A 14,603-nucleotide genomic window follows, 5' to 3' on the forward strand; every position below is an offset into this window, starting at 1 on the left:
CCTCAGCCTCTCAAGTTGTTGAGACTACAGACACGTGCCACCACACCCAGCGAATTTTTTATTTTTTGTAGAGATGGGGTCTTGCCATGTTGCCCAGGCTGGTCTCAAACTCCTGGGCTCAAGTGATCCTCTTCCCTCAGACTCCCAAAGTACTGGGATTACAGGTGATTTTTTCAAATAACATAAACTAGATGTGTCACTCTCCTGCTTAAAATTCTTTAATAACTCCCTATTTCTCTTACAATAAATTTTGAACTCACCTTGACCTATAAGTTATGTCTAATTTGTCTGCTGCACTTCTCAGATGTATTTGATACCATGCTTCCCTCTCATTCACTGCTTCCTAACCACACTGGCCTTTCTGTTACTCAAATGCATGGAGCCATCTTTTGCCTTCAGGCATTCTCATTCACCGTGTCTGAATCCCATTCATTCATTTTCACACAGCCATCTTATATTCAGGGCTCAGCCCAAATATTACCTTTTTTAAGGACCTCTTCTGACCATTCCTTCTAAAGTGTTCCCCCATTTTACCCTCTATTGCCCCACCTGGTTCTTTCTTCCTAATGCTCATTATAATATGTAAATATCTTATTTTTTTAGCTAGTTGCTTGATTATTATTTGTCCTTCTCCTTTATTGGATTGCAAGCTTTATGAGCAGGGGTCTTATCTGTCTTGTTCAACTACGCTTGCCACATAGTTGGTGCTCTGCAAATATTTGTTGAATAGATGAATGAATGAGTAAATGATGAGTGAATGTCTCTGGAAATCATATTATTCTAGAGCCTCTTCAACATCACTTTGCTTTTACTTTGCTTGAGGATTCTTCTCCCATGTCTGTTACTGATTTCCCAAACAAGAAAAAGTAAAGTTCTAAGTGCCCAAGTATTCCACTCTGTATAAAGTTTGTAAGCACTATATTTAGAAGAGGTTGGCAAACATAAGCTCTCAAGTTCGATTAAATTCTGGCACAGTAAAAGTACTAATGGAGACAGTGAGCTCTAGTTGATATCTGGACAGGGAGTTTCTGACCATTTGTATCATATACGTCTATGAAACAGGCAGTTCTTGGAGCATAAGACATAGCAAATACAATTTAGTACTTTGAGGGAGACTGACTCTTTTAGCCAAGCTGGCTTAGTCTGTTTATTATGAAGAATATTGATCATAAGATCCAATTTGATTTGGCCAGTCATGTTATCAAGGAGTAGACTTGCAAAAATCTCTAGACAGGTAATCTTACTTATGATAAATTAGATCTCTGCTAAGAAATTCTCTAAGGTATACAAGTACGGCACCAACTAAAGATTGTGATCTGCATCTTAGCCCTAGGCCTATAAATATAACTCAGTCAAGTTCATGTCCACATTTTCATGATGTATCCAAATATGCATTTTGATTCGGACACTCATAGCATGTCTTTTAAATACAATTCTCAGACCCAAAGAGTTTGGTCAAAATGGTCCTACCAATTTAATGTTCTTCTGTTTTTTAAAAATTATTTTAAGTTAATATACCAAAAATTGACTTTGTTGTATGTATAGTTTTTTATAAATTTAGCACATGTAAAAATTTATGAAACTACCTCTGCAGTTAGGGTACAGAACAGTTGCAGCACCAAAAGACACTGTTGTTCTACTCCCTTTTAGTAACACCCTACACCACCCCAACCCCAACAACCACTGATCCATCACTATAATTTTTTTCTTTTTGAGGATATTATATAAATGGAATGATACAGAACATAGCCTTTTGATACTGGCTTCTTTCACTTAGCGTAAATACCCTTAAGATTCACCCAATTTGCTGCATGCATCAGTAGACTGTTCATTCTTATTGTGAAGTAGTATTTCATTGTATAGCTGCACCTGTTTATCCCTTTACCCAATGAGGGACAGTTAGATTGTTTCCAGTTTTAGGTCGTTAAGACTAGAGTTGATATATACATTTGTATACAGGTTTTTGTGTGAATGTATGTTTCATTTCACTACAGTAAACATCTAGGAGTGGGATTGCTGGATCATATGGTAAGTGTATCTTTAACTTTATAAGAAACTGCCAAAATGCTTTTCATAAAAGCTGTGCTGTTTGGCATTCTCACAGCAATGTATGAGAGCTTTAGCTGACCCACATGCTTGCAGCACTTACTAAATCAGACTTTATCAACTTCTTAACTTTTGCTCTGTGACAGACACTTTTAAGAGACTGAAAAGACTAGCTGCAGATTTGGAAAAAAATATTTGTAAGTCACGTATCTGACAAAAGACTCTTGAATATATAAAGAACTCTCAAAACTGAAAAAATTAAGAACACAGTTTAAAAATTGGCAAAAGACTTACACAGGTATTCACTAGCAATGATATATAGGCCAGGCACAGTGGATAATGCCTGTAATCCCAGCACTTTGGGAGGGATTATATTTATATTTACCTTTATAAATATGGTCACTATTTTCAATTTTATTCATTCTAATATGCATGTAGTGATATCTAATTGTGGTTTTAATTCACATTTCTGTGATGGCTAATGATACTGAACAACTTTTCATTGATATCTGTATATCATTGGGTTTGTTTGTTTTTTTTTTTTTTTGAGTCTCGCTGTGTTGCCCAGGCTGGAGTGCCGATATGTGATCTCAGCTCACTGTAACCTTTGCCTCTGGGGTTCAAGCAGTTTTTATGCTTCAGCCTCCCGAGTAGCTGGGATTAAGGTGCATGCCACCACGCCTGGCTAATTTTTGTATTTTTAGTAGAGGCAAAGTTTCACCATGTTGGCCAGGCTGGTCTTGAACTCCTGGACTCAAGAGATCTGCCCTACTCAGCCTCCCAAAGTGCTGGGATTACAGGCATTATCCACTGTGCCTGGCCTATATATCGTTAGTTGTATCTGTTTAAGTCTTTTGCCAGTTTTTAAATTGGATTCTTCATTTTTTGAATTTTGAGTGTTCTTTATATATTCAGGAGTCTTTTGTCAGATATGTGACTTACAAATATTTTTTCCAAGTCTGCAGCTAGTCTTTTCAGTCTCTTAAATGTGTCTGTCACAGAGCAAAAGGTAATAATTTGATAAAGTCTGATTTATTAATTTTTCTGTGGATTATGTGTTTGGTTCACTTCTAGGAACTCGTTGCCTAACTCCAGATCACAAAGGTTTTCTCCTAAAAATTTTAGATTTCTATTTTCACCTTTTAACCTATGATACATTTTGAGTTAATTTTTGTGTAAGTTATGAGGCCTAGGTTGAGGTTTCGTATTTTTGCATAAGGATGTTCCAACACCACTTGTCAAAAAGACTATCCTTTCTCCACTGAATTACTTTTACCTTTGTCAAAAATTGGCTATACTTGTATGGCGTATTTATGGATCCTCCATTTTGTTCCACTGATCTATATATCTATTTATGACCAACATTATGTTTTTTTGATTGCTGTAGGTTTTACTAATCTTAAATTTAGGGAGCGTTGTTCTTTATTCTTATTTTTAAAAATTGTTTTGGCTATTCCAGTTGCTTGTCTTTCTGTATAAATTTGAGAATTGGCTTTTATATGCAAAAATCCTGTTGAGATTTTGATAGAAATGGTATTAAATCTCTAGATTAATTTGGATAGCGTTATCATTTTTTACTTTGTTGACTCTTCTAATTCACAAACATGGTATATTTGTCTGCTTGGGCTGCTGTAATGAAATACCATTGACTGAGTTTAGTTTAACAGCAGGAATTAATTTTCTTACAGTTTTGGACACTAGGTGTCCACGATCAAGGTGCCAGTAGGGTTGGTGTCTGGTGAGGGGTCTCCCCTTAGGTTGTAGATGGCCACCTTCTCATTGGGTCCTTATATGATCTCTTTCTTGTGTATGTGTGGAGAGAGAGAGAGTGGGCTCACTGGTGTCTCTTCTTATAAGGACACTAATCCTATTGGATCAAGGCCCCACTCTTACAACCTTATTTAACTTTGTTTCCTTAGCGCCCCTCATCTCCACAAATATAACCCCTTAAGGGGTTAGGGCTTTAACATATAATTTGTGGTGGGGGTGTACAGAAACATTCAGTTCTTAACACCCAGTATGTTTCTTCATTTATTTAGGTTTTCTTTAATTTCTTCCATTAGTGCTTTGCTTTCAGCATATCTTATATATATTTTGCTAGATTTATAGCTAAATATTTTCTCTTTGGAACTATTGTAAATGGCACTGTATTTTTTTAAATTTTAGTTTTCTTTTCATTTTTCTTTAACTTTTATTTTAGGCTTAGGGATACATATGCATGTTTGTTATATAGGTAAACTTGTGTCACAGGGGTTTGGTATACAAATTATTTTGTCACCCATGTACTAAACATAGTACTCATGATATGGTTTGGCTGTGTCCCCACCCAAATCTCATCTTGAAGTGTAGCTTCCACAATTCCCATGTGTTCTGGGAGGGGCCCAGTGGGAGGTAATTGAATCATGGGGGCAAGTCTTTCCTGTGCTGTTCTCACGATAGTGAATAAGTCTCACAAGATCTGATGGTTTTATAAAGGGGAGTTTCCCTGCACAAGTTCTGTTATTTTCTCTTGTCTGCCACCACGTAAGATGTGCCTTTTGCCTTCTGCCATGATTGCAAGGCCTCCCCAGCCATGTGGAACTGTGAGTCCATTAAGCCTTGTTTTCTTTATAAATTACACAGTCTTGGGTATGTTTTTATCAGCAGTGTGAAAACGGCCTAATACAACTCACTAGTTATTTCTTATGCTCTTCTTCATCCTCCCACCGTCTACCTTCAAGTAGGCCCCAGTGTCTGTTGCTCCTTTCTTTGTGTCCATGTGTTCTCGTTATTTAGCTCCCACTTACAAGTGAGAATGCATGATATTTGGTTTTCTGTTCCTGCATTAGTTTGCTAAGGATAATGGCCTCCAGCTCCATTCATGTTCCTTTAAAGGATGTGATCTCATTCCTTTTCATGGCTGCGTAGTATTCCATGCTGTATATGTACCACATTTCCTTTATCCAGTCTTGTCATTGATGAGCATTTATGCTGATTCCATGTCTTTGCTATTGTGAATAGTGCTGCAAATTTGAATGCAAACATTTTGAGTGCATGTGTCTTTGTGGCAGAATTTATATTCCTTTCAGTATATACTCAATAATGGGATTGCTGGACTAAACGGTAATTCTGTCTCAAGTTCTTTGAGGAATCATCATACTGCTTTCCACAATGATTGAACTAATTTACACTCCTGCCAACAGTGTATAAATGTTCCCTTTTCTCCACAACCTTTCTAACATCTGTAATTTTTTGACTTTTTAATGATAGCCATTCTGCTTGGAGAGAGATGACATCACATTGTGGTTTTGATTTGCATTTCTCTAATGATTACTGAAATTAAGCATTTTTTTCATATGCTTGTTGGCTGTGTGTATGCTGTCTTTTGAAAAGTGTCTGTTAATGTTCTTTGTCCACTTTTTAATAGGGTTGTTAGTTTTTTGCTTGTAAATTTGATTAAGTTCCTTATAGATGCTGGATATTAGGGTTTTGTCAGATGTATAGTCAGATGTATAGATGTATAGGGAAATATTTTTTCCCATTCTGTAGACTGTCTGTTTACTCCATTGATAGTTTTTTTTTTTTTTTTGCTATGCAGATGTTCTTTAGTTTGATTAGATCCCATTTATCAATTTTTGCTTTGTTGTAATTGGTTTTGGCATGTTTGTCCTAAAATCTTTGCCTATTCCTCTGTCCAGAATGGTACTTCCTAGGTTATCTTCCAGGGTTTCTATAGTTTTACATTTAAGTTTTTAATTCAGGTTGAGTTGATTTTTGTGTATGGTATAAGGAAGGGTTCCAGCTTCAATTTTCTCTGTATAGCTAGCCAGTTATCTCAGAACCATTTATTGAATAGGGAGTCCTTTTCCTATTGCTTGTTTTTGTTAGCTTTGTTGAGGATCAGATGGTTGTAGGTGTGCAGCATTATTTCTGGGCTCTCTATTCGGTTCCATTGGTCTATGTGTCTGTTCTTCTACCAGTACCATATTGTTTTGGTTGGTTACTATAGCCCTGTAGTATAGTTTGAAGTTGGGTAGCAAGATGCCTCCAGCTTTGTTCTTTTGGCTGAGGATTGTCTTGGCTATTTGGGCTCTTTTTTGTTTCCATATAAATTTTAAAATAAATTTTTCTAGTCCTGTGAAGAATGTCATTGGTAGTTTGATAGGAATAGCATTGAATCTGTAAATTGCTCTGGGCAATATGGACATTTTAATGATATTGATTCTTCCTATCCGTGAGCATGGAATGTTTTTCCATTTGTTTGTGTCATCTCTGATTTCTTTGAGCGGTGGTTTGTAATTATCATTGTAGAGATCTTTCACCCCCCTCCCCCGGGTAGCTGTATTCCTAGGCATTTTATTCTTTTTGTGGCAATTGTGAACGGGATTGTGATCCTGACTCAGATCTTGGCTTGGATGTTGTTAGCGTATAGGAATGCTACCATTTTCTACGTTGATGTTGCATCTTTAAACTTTGCTGAAGTTGTTTATCAGCTTAAGTAGCTCTTAGGCAGAAACAATGGGATTTTTCTAGATATAGAATCATATCACCTACAAACAGGGATAGTGTGACTTCCTGTCTTCCCATTTGGATGACTTTTATTTCTTTCTCTTGCCTTATTGCTTTGGCCAGGACTTCCAATACTATATTGAATAGGAGTGGTGAGACAGTGTATCCTTGTCTTGTGTCATTTTCCAAGGGGGAATGTTTCCAGCTTTTGCCCATTCAGTATGATGTTGGCTGTGGGTTTTTCATAGATGGCTCTTATTATTTCAAAGTATTGAAATATTCAGTGCATAGTTTATTGAGGATTTTAAACTTTAAGGGATGTTGAACTTTACCAAAAGACTTTTCTGTATCTATTGAGATAATCGTGTGGTTTTAGTCTTTAGCTCCATTCATGTGATGAATCACATTTATTGATTTGCATATGTTGAAGCAACCTTGCATCCCAGGGCTAAAGCCTACTTGATTGTGGTGGATTAGCTTTTTGACGTGCTGCTGGATCCACATTGCTAGCATTTTGTTGAGGATTTTTGCATCTATGTTCATCAGAGATATTCACTTGAAGTTTTCTTTATTTTGCTGTTTCTCTGCCAGGTTTTGGTGTCAGGAAAATGCTGGCCTCACAGAATGAATTGAGGAGGAGCTCCTCCTCCTCATTTTTTGGAATAGTTTCAGTAGGAATGGTAACAGCTCTTCTTAATACATCTCCTAGAATTTAGCTGTGAATCCATCAGGTCTGGGCCCTTTTTTTTTTTTGGTTGGCAGGCTCTTTATTACTGATTCAGTTTCAGAGCTCATTACTGGTATGGTTAAGGATTCAGTTTCTTCCTGGTTTAGTCTTGGGTTGATGTATGTGTCCAGAAATTTTTCCATTTCTTCTAGATTTTCTAGTTTTGTGCATAGAGGTGTTCATAGGGTCTTTGATGTTTTTTGTATTTCTGTGAGGTCAGTGGTAATGTCCCCTTTGTCATTTGTAATTGTGTTTATTTGGATTTTCTCTCTTTTTTCTTTATTAGTCTAGCAATCTATCTATTTTATTAATTTTTTTCAAAGAACCAACTCCTGGATTCATTTATCTTTCATATGGTTTTTCATATCTCAATTTCCTTTAATTCAGCTCTGATTTTGGTTATTTCTTGCCTTCTGCTAGCTTTGGGATTGTTTTGCTCTTGCTTCTCTAGTTCTTCTAGCTGTGATTTTAGGTTGTTAATTTGAGATCTTGCTAACTGGGGAGGAGCCAAGATGGCCAAATAGCAACAGCTCTGGTCTACAGCTCCCAGCGTGAGCCACGCAGAAGACGGGTGATTTCTGCATTTCCATTGAGGTACCGGGTTCATCTCACTAGGGAGTGCCAGACAGTGGGCGCAGGTCAGTGGGCACAGCGCACCATGCATGAGCGGAAGCAGGGTGAAGCATTGCCTCACTCGGGAAGCGCAAGGGGTCAGGGAGTTCCCTTTCCTAGTCAAAGAAAGGGGTGACAGACGGCACCTGGAAAATCGGGTCATTTCTACCCGAATACTGCACTTTTCCAACGGGCTTAAAAAACGGCGCACCAGGAGATTATATCCCGCACATGGCTCAGAGGGTCCTACGCCCACGGAGTCTTGCTGATTGCTAGCACAGCAGTCTGAGATCAAACTGCAAGGCAGCAGCAAGGCTGGGGGAGGGGCGACCACCATTGCCCAGGCTTGCTTAGGTAAACAAAGCAGCCAGGAAGTTCTAACTGGGTGGAGCCCACCACAGCTCAAGGAGGCCTGCCTGCCTCTGTAGGCTCCACCTCTGGGGGCAGGGCACAGACAAACAAAAAGACAGCAGTAACCTCTGCAGACTTAAATGTCCCTGTCTGACAGCTTTGAAGAGAGCAGTGGTTCTCCCAGCATGCAGCTGGAGATCTGAGAACGGGCAGACTGCCTCCTCAAGTGGGTCCCTGACCCCTGACCCCTGAGCAGCCTAACTGGGAGGCACCCCCCAGTAGGGGCAGACTGACACCTCACACGGCTGGGTACTCCTCTGAGATAAAACTTTCAGAGGAACGATCAGACAGCAGCATTTGCGGTTCACGAAAAACCACTGTTCTGCAGACACCACTGCTGATACCCAGGCAAACAGGGTCTGGAGTGGACCTCTAGCAAACTCCAACAGACCTGCAGCTGAGGGTCTTGTCTGTTAGAAGGAAAACTAACAAACAGAAAGGACATCCACACCAAAAACCCATCTGTACATCACCATCATCAAAGACCAAAAGTAGATAAAACCACAAAGATGGGGAAAAAACAGAGCAGAAAAACTGGAAACTCTAAAAAGCAGAGCACCTCTCCTCCTCCAAAGGAACGCAGTTCCTCACCAGCAATGGAACAAAGCTGGACGGAGAATGATTTTGACGAGTTGAGAGAAGAAGGCTTCAGATGATCAAACTACGAGCTACAGGAGGAAATTCAAACTAAAGGCAAAGAGGTTAAAAACTTTGAAAAAAATTTAGATGAATGTATAACTAGAATAACCAATACAGAGAAGTGCTTAAAGGAGCTGATGGAGCTGAAAGCCAAGGCTCGACAACTACGTGAAAAATGCAGACGCCTCAGGAGCCAATGCGATCAACTGGAAGAAAGGGTATCAGTGATGGAAGGTGAAATGAATGAAATGAAGCGAGAAGGGAAGTTTAGAGAAAAAAGAATAAAAGGAAATGAACAAAGCCTCTAAGAAATATGGGACTATGTGAAAAGACCAAATCTACGTCTGATTGGTGTACCTGAAAATGACGGGGAGAATGGAACCAAGTTGGAAAATACTCTGCAGGATATTATCCAGGAGAACTTCCCCAATCTAGCAAGGCAGGCCAACATTCAGATTCAGGAAATACAGAGAACGCCACAAAGATACTCCTCGAGAAGAGCAACTCCAAGACACATAATTGTCAGATTCACCAAAGTTGAAATGAAGGAAAAAATGTTAAGGGCAGCCAGAGAGAAAGGTCGGGTTACCCTCAAAGCGAAGCCCATCAGACTAACAGCAGATCTCTCCGCAGAAACTCTACAAGCCAGAAGAGAGTGGGGGCCAATATTCAACATTCTTAAAGAAAAGAATTTTCAACCCAGAATTTCATATCCAGCCAAACTAAGCTTCATAAGTGAAGGAGAGATCTTGCTAACTTTTTGATGTGGGTGTTTAGTGCTATAACTTTTCCTCTTAACACTGTCTTAGCTGTGTCCCAGAGATTCTGGTATATTGTATCTTTGATCTCACTAGTTTTGAAGGACTTCTTTATTTCTTCTCTAATTTTATTATTCACCCAAAAGTCATTCAGGAGAAGGTTGTTTAATTTCCATGTAATTATATGGCTGTGAGCAATTTTCTTAGTATTGATTTCTATTTTTATTGCATTCTGCTCTGAGAGTGTAATTGGCATGATTTTTAAAAAATTGCTGAGAACTGTTTTATGCCTGACTGTGTGGTCAATTTTAGAGTATATGCCATGTGGTAATGAGAAGAATGTATATTCTGTTGTTTTTAGGTGGAGAGTTCTGTAGATGTCTACTAGGTCCATTTAGTTAAGTATTGAGTTCAGGTTCTGAATATCTTTGTTAATTTTCTGCCTCGAGGATCTGTCCAATCCTGTAAGTGGGATGTTGAAGTCTCCCACCATTATTGTGTGGGAATCTAAGTCTCTTCATAGGTCTCTAAGAACTTGCTTTATGAATCTGTGTGCTCCTGTGTTGGATACATATATACTTAGGATAGTTAGGTTTTCTTGTTGAATTAAGCCCTTTGCCATTATGTAATTTCCTTCTTTGTCTTTTTTGATCATTGTTGGTTTAAAGTCTATTTTGTCTGAAATTAGGATTGCAACCCTTGCTATTTTCTGTTTTCCATTTGCTTGTGCCATTTTCCTGTCTTTATTCCCTGTCTCTTTCAGGGATGCCAGTGAGTCATAGATTTGATCTGTTTACATAATCCCATATTTCTTGGAGGTTTTGTTTATTCCTTTTCATTATTTTTTCTTTATTTTTGTCTGATGGTCTTATTTCAGAAAGCCAGTCTTCAATCTCTGAGATTCTTTCCTCAGCTTGGTCTATTCTGCTGTTACTACTGCAATTGCATTATGAAATTCTTGTAGTGTATTTTTTAGCTCTATCAGATCAGTTAGGTTCTTTTTTACACTGTTTTGTCTGTCAGCTCTTGAATTGTTTTATTGTGATCCTTAGATTCCTTTGATTGGGTTTTGATGTTTCCCTTAATCTTGATCTTCATTCCTATTCATATTCTGAATTTTATTTCTGTTGTTTCAGCCATCTCAGCCCAGTTAAAAACCCTTGCTGGAAAACTAGAGAGGTTGTTTGGAGGAATGAAGACACTTTGGTCTTTTGAATTGCCTGGTTCTTTCTCATCTCTGCATGTGGGTGTTCCTTTAACTGTGGTGTAGATTGAGTACACTCAATAGACTTCTTTTCTGGATGTTTTCAGAGGGTGAGGCTTTGTGCAGGGTCTTTGTAGCTGAATTCTTGTTGGTTTCACAGTGGGTTATGTTTGTCAAGTATTTTTGGTGTTGAAGTTTGGGGTGTGATCCACTAGGTGGCACTTAAGCATAATGAGCCCCCAGGCTCTTTGTTTCTTCCCCAGACCAAGGACAGCATGGGCAGAACCGCTGCTGTGGCCGCGACAGAGGGGCTGTCGGTTGCCTCTGGGAGTCTCTCCCCAGGGACACCCAGAGCCACTGCCAGTGGGTGCGCTCAGCCAGGGCAGCTGTTCTGCGATCCTGAGCTGGCGGCCCTGCCTGGTGGAGAGGGCAGGGTAGGGGCTCCCCGGGAAGAGGGGCTAGACTCCTTTCTGTATGGTGGCTGCTGTGTGCTGGAGGTCCCAGCCTAGAGACTAGGCCCTTTGTTCTTAGGTTGACTCCGGCATTTCTTCCTGGGAGAAATGCTGGGCTGCCTCTGATTGAAGTGTTTCCGCAGGCAGGGTGGCTGTGCTGGCGTCCCAGGTTAGGCGGCCCCCAGTCCGTGAGAAGTGAGGGTGGGACCTGCATAGGGAGGGGAACAGTCCTGCCGCTTTTCCGTGAGGCAGCTGCTCTGTGCTAGGGGTCCGTACCATCCCCTGTCCCAACAGACTTTCTAGGCCGGCCCTCCCTCTGGGAGCTCTGCCCCAGAGAGGCGAGGAGCTGCTACTGGCCCGATTGCCCTGGTGGGGGTGGGGGTGGGGGGGACTGCCGGGGGTGATGGGTGGAGTCCCAGGTTGAGAGGTCTTGCCCAGTGAGGAGAAATGGGGTGGAGGATCCATGTAAAAAACGATCTGAATGCTTTTTTGTAGGGCAGCTGCACTGTGCCGGGGGGCCAGTCAGTCCCTCATCACTCTGGGCTCTCCAGTGCCTGAAGGCAGCAACAGCAAAGGCTGCAAAACAGCAAAGATGGTGGCCCACCCCTCCCTCAGGGAGCTCCCTCTCAGGGAGGCGTGGAGCTGCTACCATGGTCACATGTGGCTGGAGTTCCAGGTCAGTGGGTCTTACCCCACCAGGTGCCATGGAAGTGAGGCCTGCAGACTGTCTCTGCTCAGCCCCTTGGATTCAGCCCCTTTCCCTTAAGGGAGCCTAACCTACCCCTTTGCCAGAGCTGTGGCTGCTAATGCTGGGATGCCCGGGGACCAAAGGCTCCTAGGACCCTGATCAGTGGCTCTGCCCAGACTCCACCTAGCTCTGTGTGTCAGAGTGAACCCTGGTAGTAGGTTCATGAGGGAGACCTCCTGACCTCAGCGTTGCAAAGGTCTGTGGAAGAAGCGTGGGTCCCTGGGATCTCTCACTCACTCAGTGTTCCCATGGAAGGGGAGCCTCCTCTGGCTCCTTGCCTCTCCCAGATGGGTGGTTGTCCTGCCTGGCTCCTCTCTATTCTCTGTGGATCGAGTTATTTCCTTGATGATTCCCAGTGTGCACACCTGGATGTTTCCGGCACATACTAGCTACTTCTAGTTGGCTGTCTTCGATCAGTCTTTAAAATTTTAATTTTCAGTGTTTGTTTTGGTATATAGAAGTAAGATTGAATTTTGTGTGGTAACCTTGTATCCTGAAGCCTTGTTAAACTCACATATTAATTTATTGGTTTTTTTTCTATGTGAACAGTCATATTATTTATGAATAGGGACAGTTTTATTTCTTCCTTTCTATTCTGTATGTCTTATTTCGTTTTCTTGTTAGTTACTCTGGCTAAGACTTCCTGATAGTGAATGGGAGAAGTAAAAGTGAATATTCTTGCTTTGTTCCAGGTTTTAGCTTGAAAACATTCAGCTGACCTTAAGTATGATGTTAGCTGTAGGTTAGATGCCTTTTAGGAGGTTGAGGATGATCTCTTCTATTCCTGGTTTGTAAGAATTTTTATCATAATGAATTTGGATTTTTTTTTCAAATGCTTTTTCTGCATCAGTCTATAATCATGTGACATTCCTTCTCTAGAACTTTAATATGGTGGGTTACATGATTGAGTTTCAGACATGAACCAGCCTTGCGTTTCAGGGCCATACCCTGCTTGATTGTGGTGTGTTATTCTTTTTATACACTGCTGGATTCAATTTACTGATACTTTGTTGAGGATTTTTTCATCTATGTTTATTAGAGAATTTGGTCTTTAATTTTCTTTTCCTTGTACTCTTATTATGCAGTTTTGGTATCAGGGTAATGGCCTCTGACTTCGCAAAATGAGCTAGGAAGTATTCTCTGCCCTTCTATTTTCTGGAAAAGATTAACATAATTTGCATGTTGCTTTTTAAAATGTTTGGTAAAATTCACCAGTGAAGGTATCTGGGCCCCCAAATTTTTGTTCAGAAGTTGTTATTAATTCGATTTCGTTGATAGTCATAGAACTATTCTGGTTACCTATTTCATCTGGGTGATTTTTTTAGTTTGTGTTTTTTGAGCAGTTTGTTCATTTCACCTCAGTTGTCAAATTTATGTGCATAGAGTTGTTTGGAGTATTCCCTTATTGTTCTTTTGATACTGTGTGGTCTATAATGATAGTCCCTCCTTCATTCTTGATATTGGCAATTACTGTATTTTCTCTTTTTCTCTTTGTTAGTTTTGCTAGAGGTTTATCAATTTCATTGACCTTTTCAAAGAAGGAACTATTTGTTTTACTAATTTCCTCTTTTTTTGCTTTCAGTTTCATGGATTACTGCTGTTTATTTCCTTCTCTCTTCTTGCTTTGGGTTTATTTTACTATTCTTTTCCTAGTTAAAGAGGAAAAGACTATTTGAAGCATTTATTTTCTTTTACTATAAACATTTAATGTTGATTTCACCCAGCACTGCCTCAGAGGCATATCACAATTTTTGATGTGTTTTATTTTTATTTTCTGATAGCTAAAATTAAAAAAAATTTCCTTGAGACTTCTTCTTTGAAACATGGATTATTTTGAAGTAAAGTGTTTGGGGATTTTTCTGTTATCTTTGTTACCCATTTCTAATTTAATTCTATCATGGTTAGAGGTCATACTTTCTATGATTTCCATTCTTTTCATTTTGCTAAGGTTTATTTTATGACTCAGGAGATGGTGACTGTTCCATGTATACTTGAAAAGAATGTGTATTTCACTATTGTTGTGGAGAATGTTTACTATATGTTAACCAGAGCAAGTGGATTAGTGGTGTTGTTCAGTTCTTCTGTGTCTTTGCTGATTTTTTTTCCATCTACTAGTTGTATCTATTACCTAGAGAGTAGTGTTGAAGTCTCCAAACGTAACTGTGGCTTTTTCTGTTTCTTGTTCAGTTCTGTCAGCTTTTCTTCAAGTATTTTGAGACTGTGTTGTTAATTGTATATGCATTAAGGAATGTATGTTTTCTTGGTGAATTGACCCTTTTATCATTATATAATGTCCCTCTTTATCTCTGAAAATTTTCTTTGTTATAAAGATACTTTATGTGATACTAATACAGCCATGCCACTTAATTTTTTTTTTTTTTTTTTGCCACTCAGGATGAAGTGTAGTGGTGCAATCTTGGCTCACTGCAGCCTCAATCTCCCAGGCTCAAGTGATCTTCCTGCCTGAGCCTCCAGAGTAGCTGGGACTATAGGTGCCTGCCACCATGCCTGACTGATT

General features: G+C 39.7%; 1 long non-coding RNA gene across 1 annotated transcript in view; it reads left to right on the forward strand.

The window, feature by feature from the left end:
* LOC106635478 (uncharacterized) overlaps positions 1-14,603 on the forward strand; it is a 201,765-nt gene that overhangs the window by 92,577 nt on the left and 94,585 nt on the right. The gene's annotated exons all lie outside the window — the stretch shown is intronic.

Source organism: Pan paniscus, chromosome 15, assembly GCF_029289425.2.
Source record: "Pan paniscus chromosome 15, NHGRI_mPanPan1-v2.0_pri, whole genome shotgun sequence".
Lineage (NCBI taxonomy): Eukaryota > Metazoa > Chordata > Mammalia > Primates > Hominidae > Pan > Pan paniscus.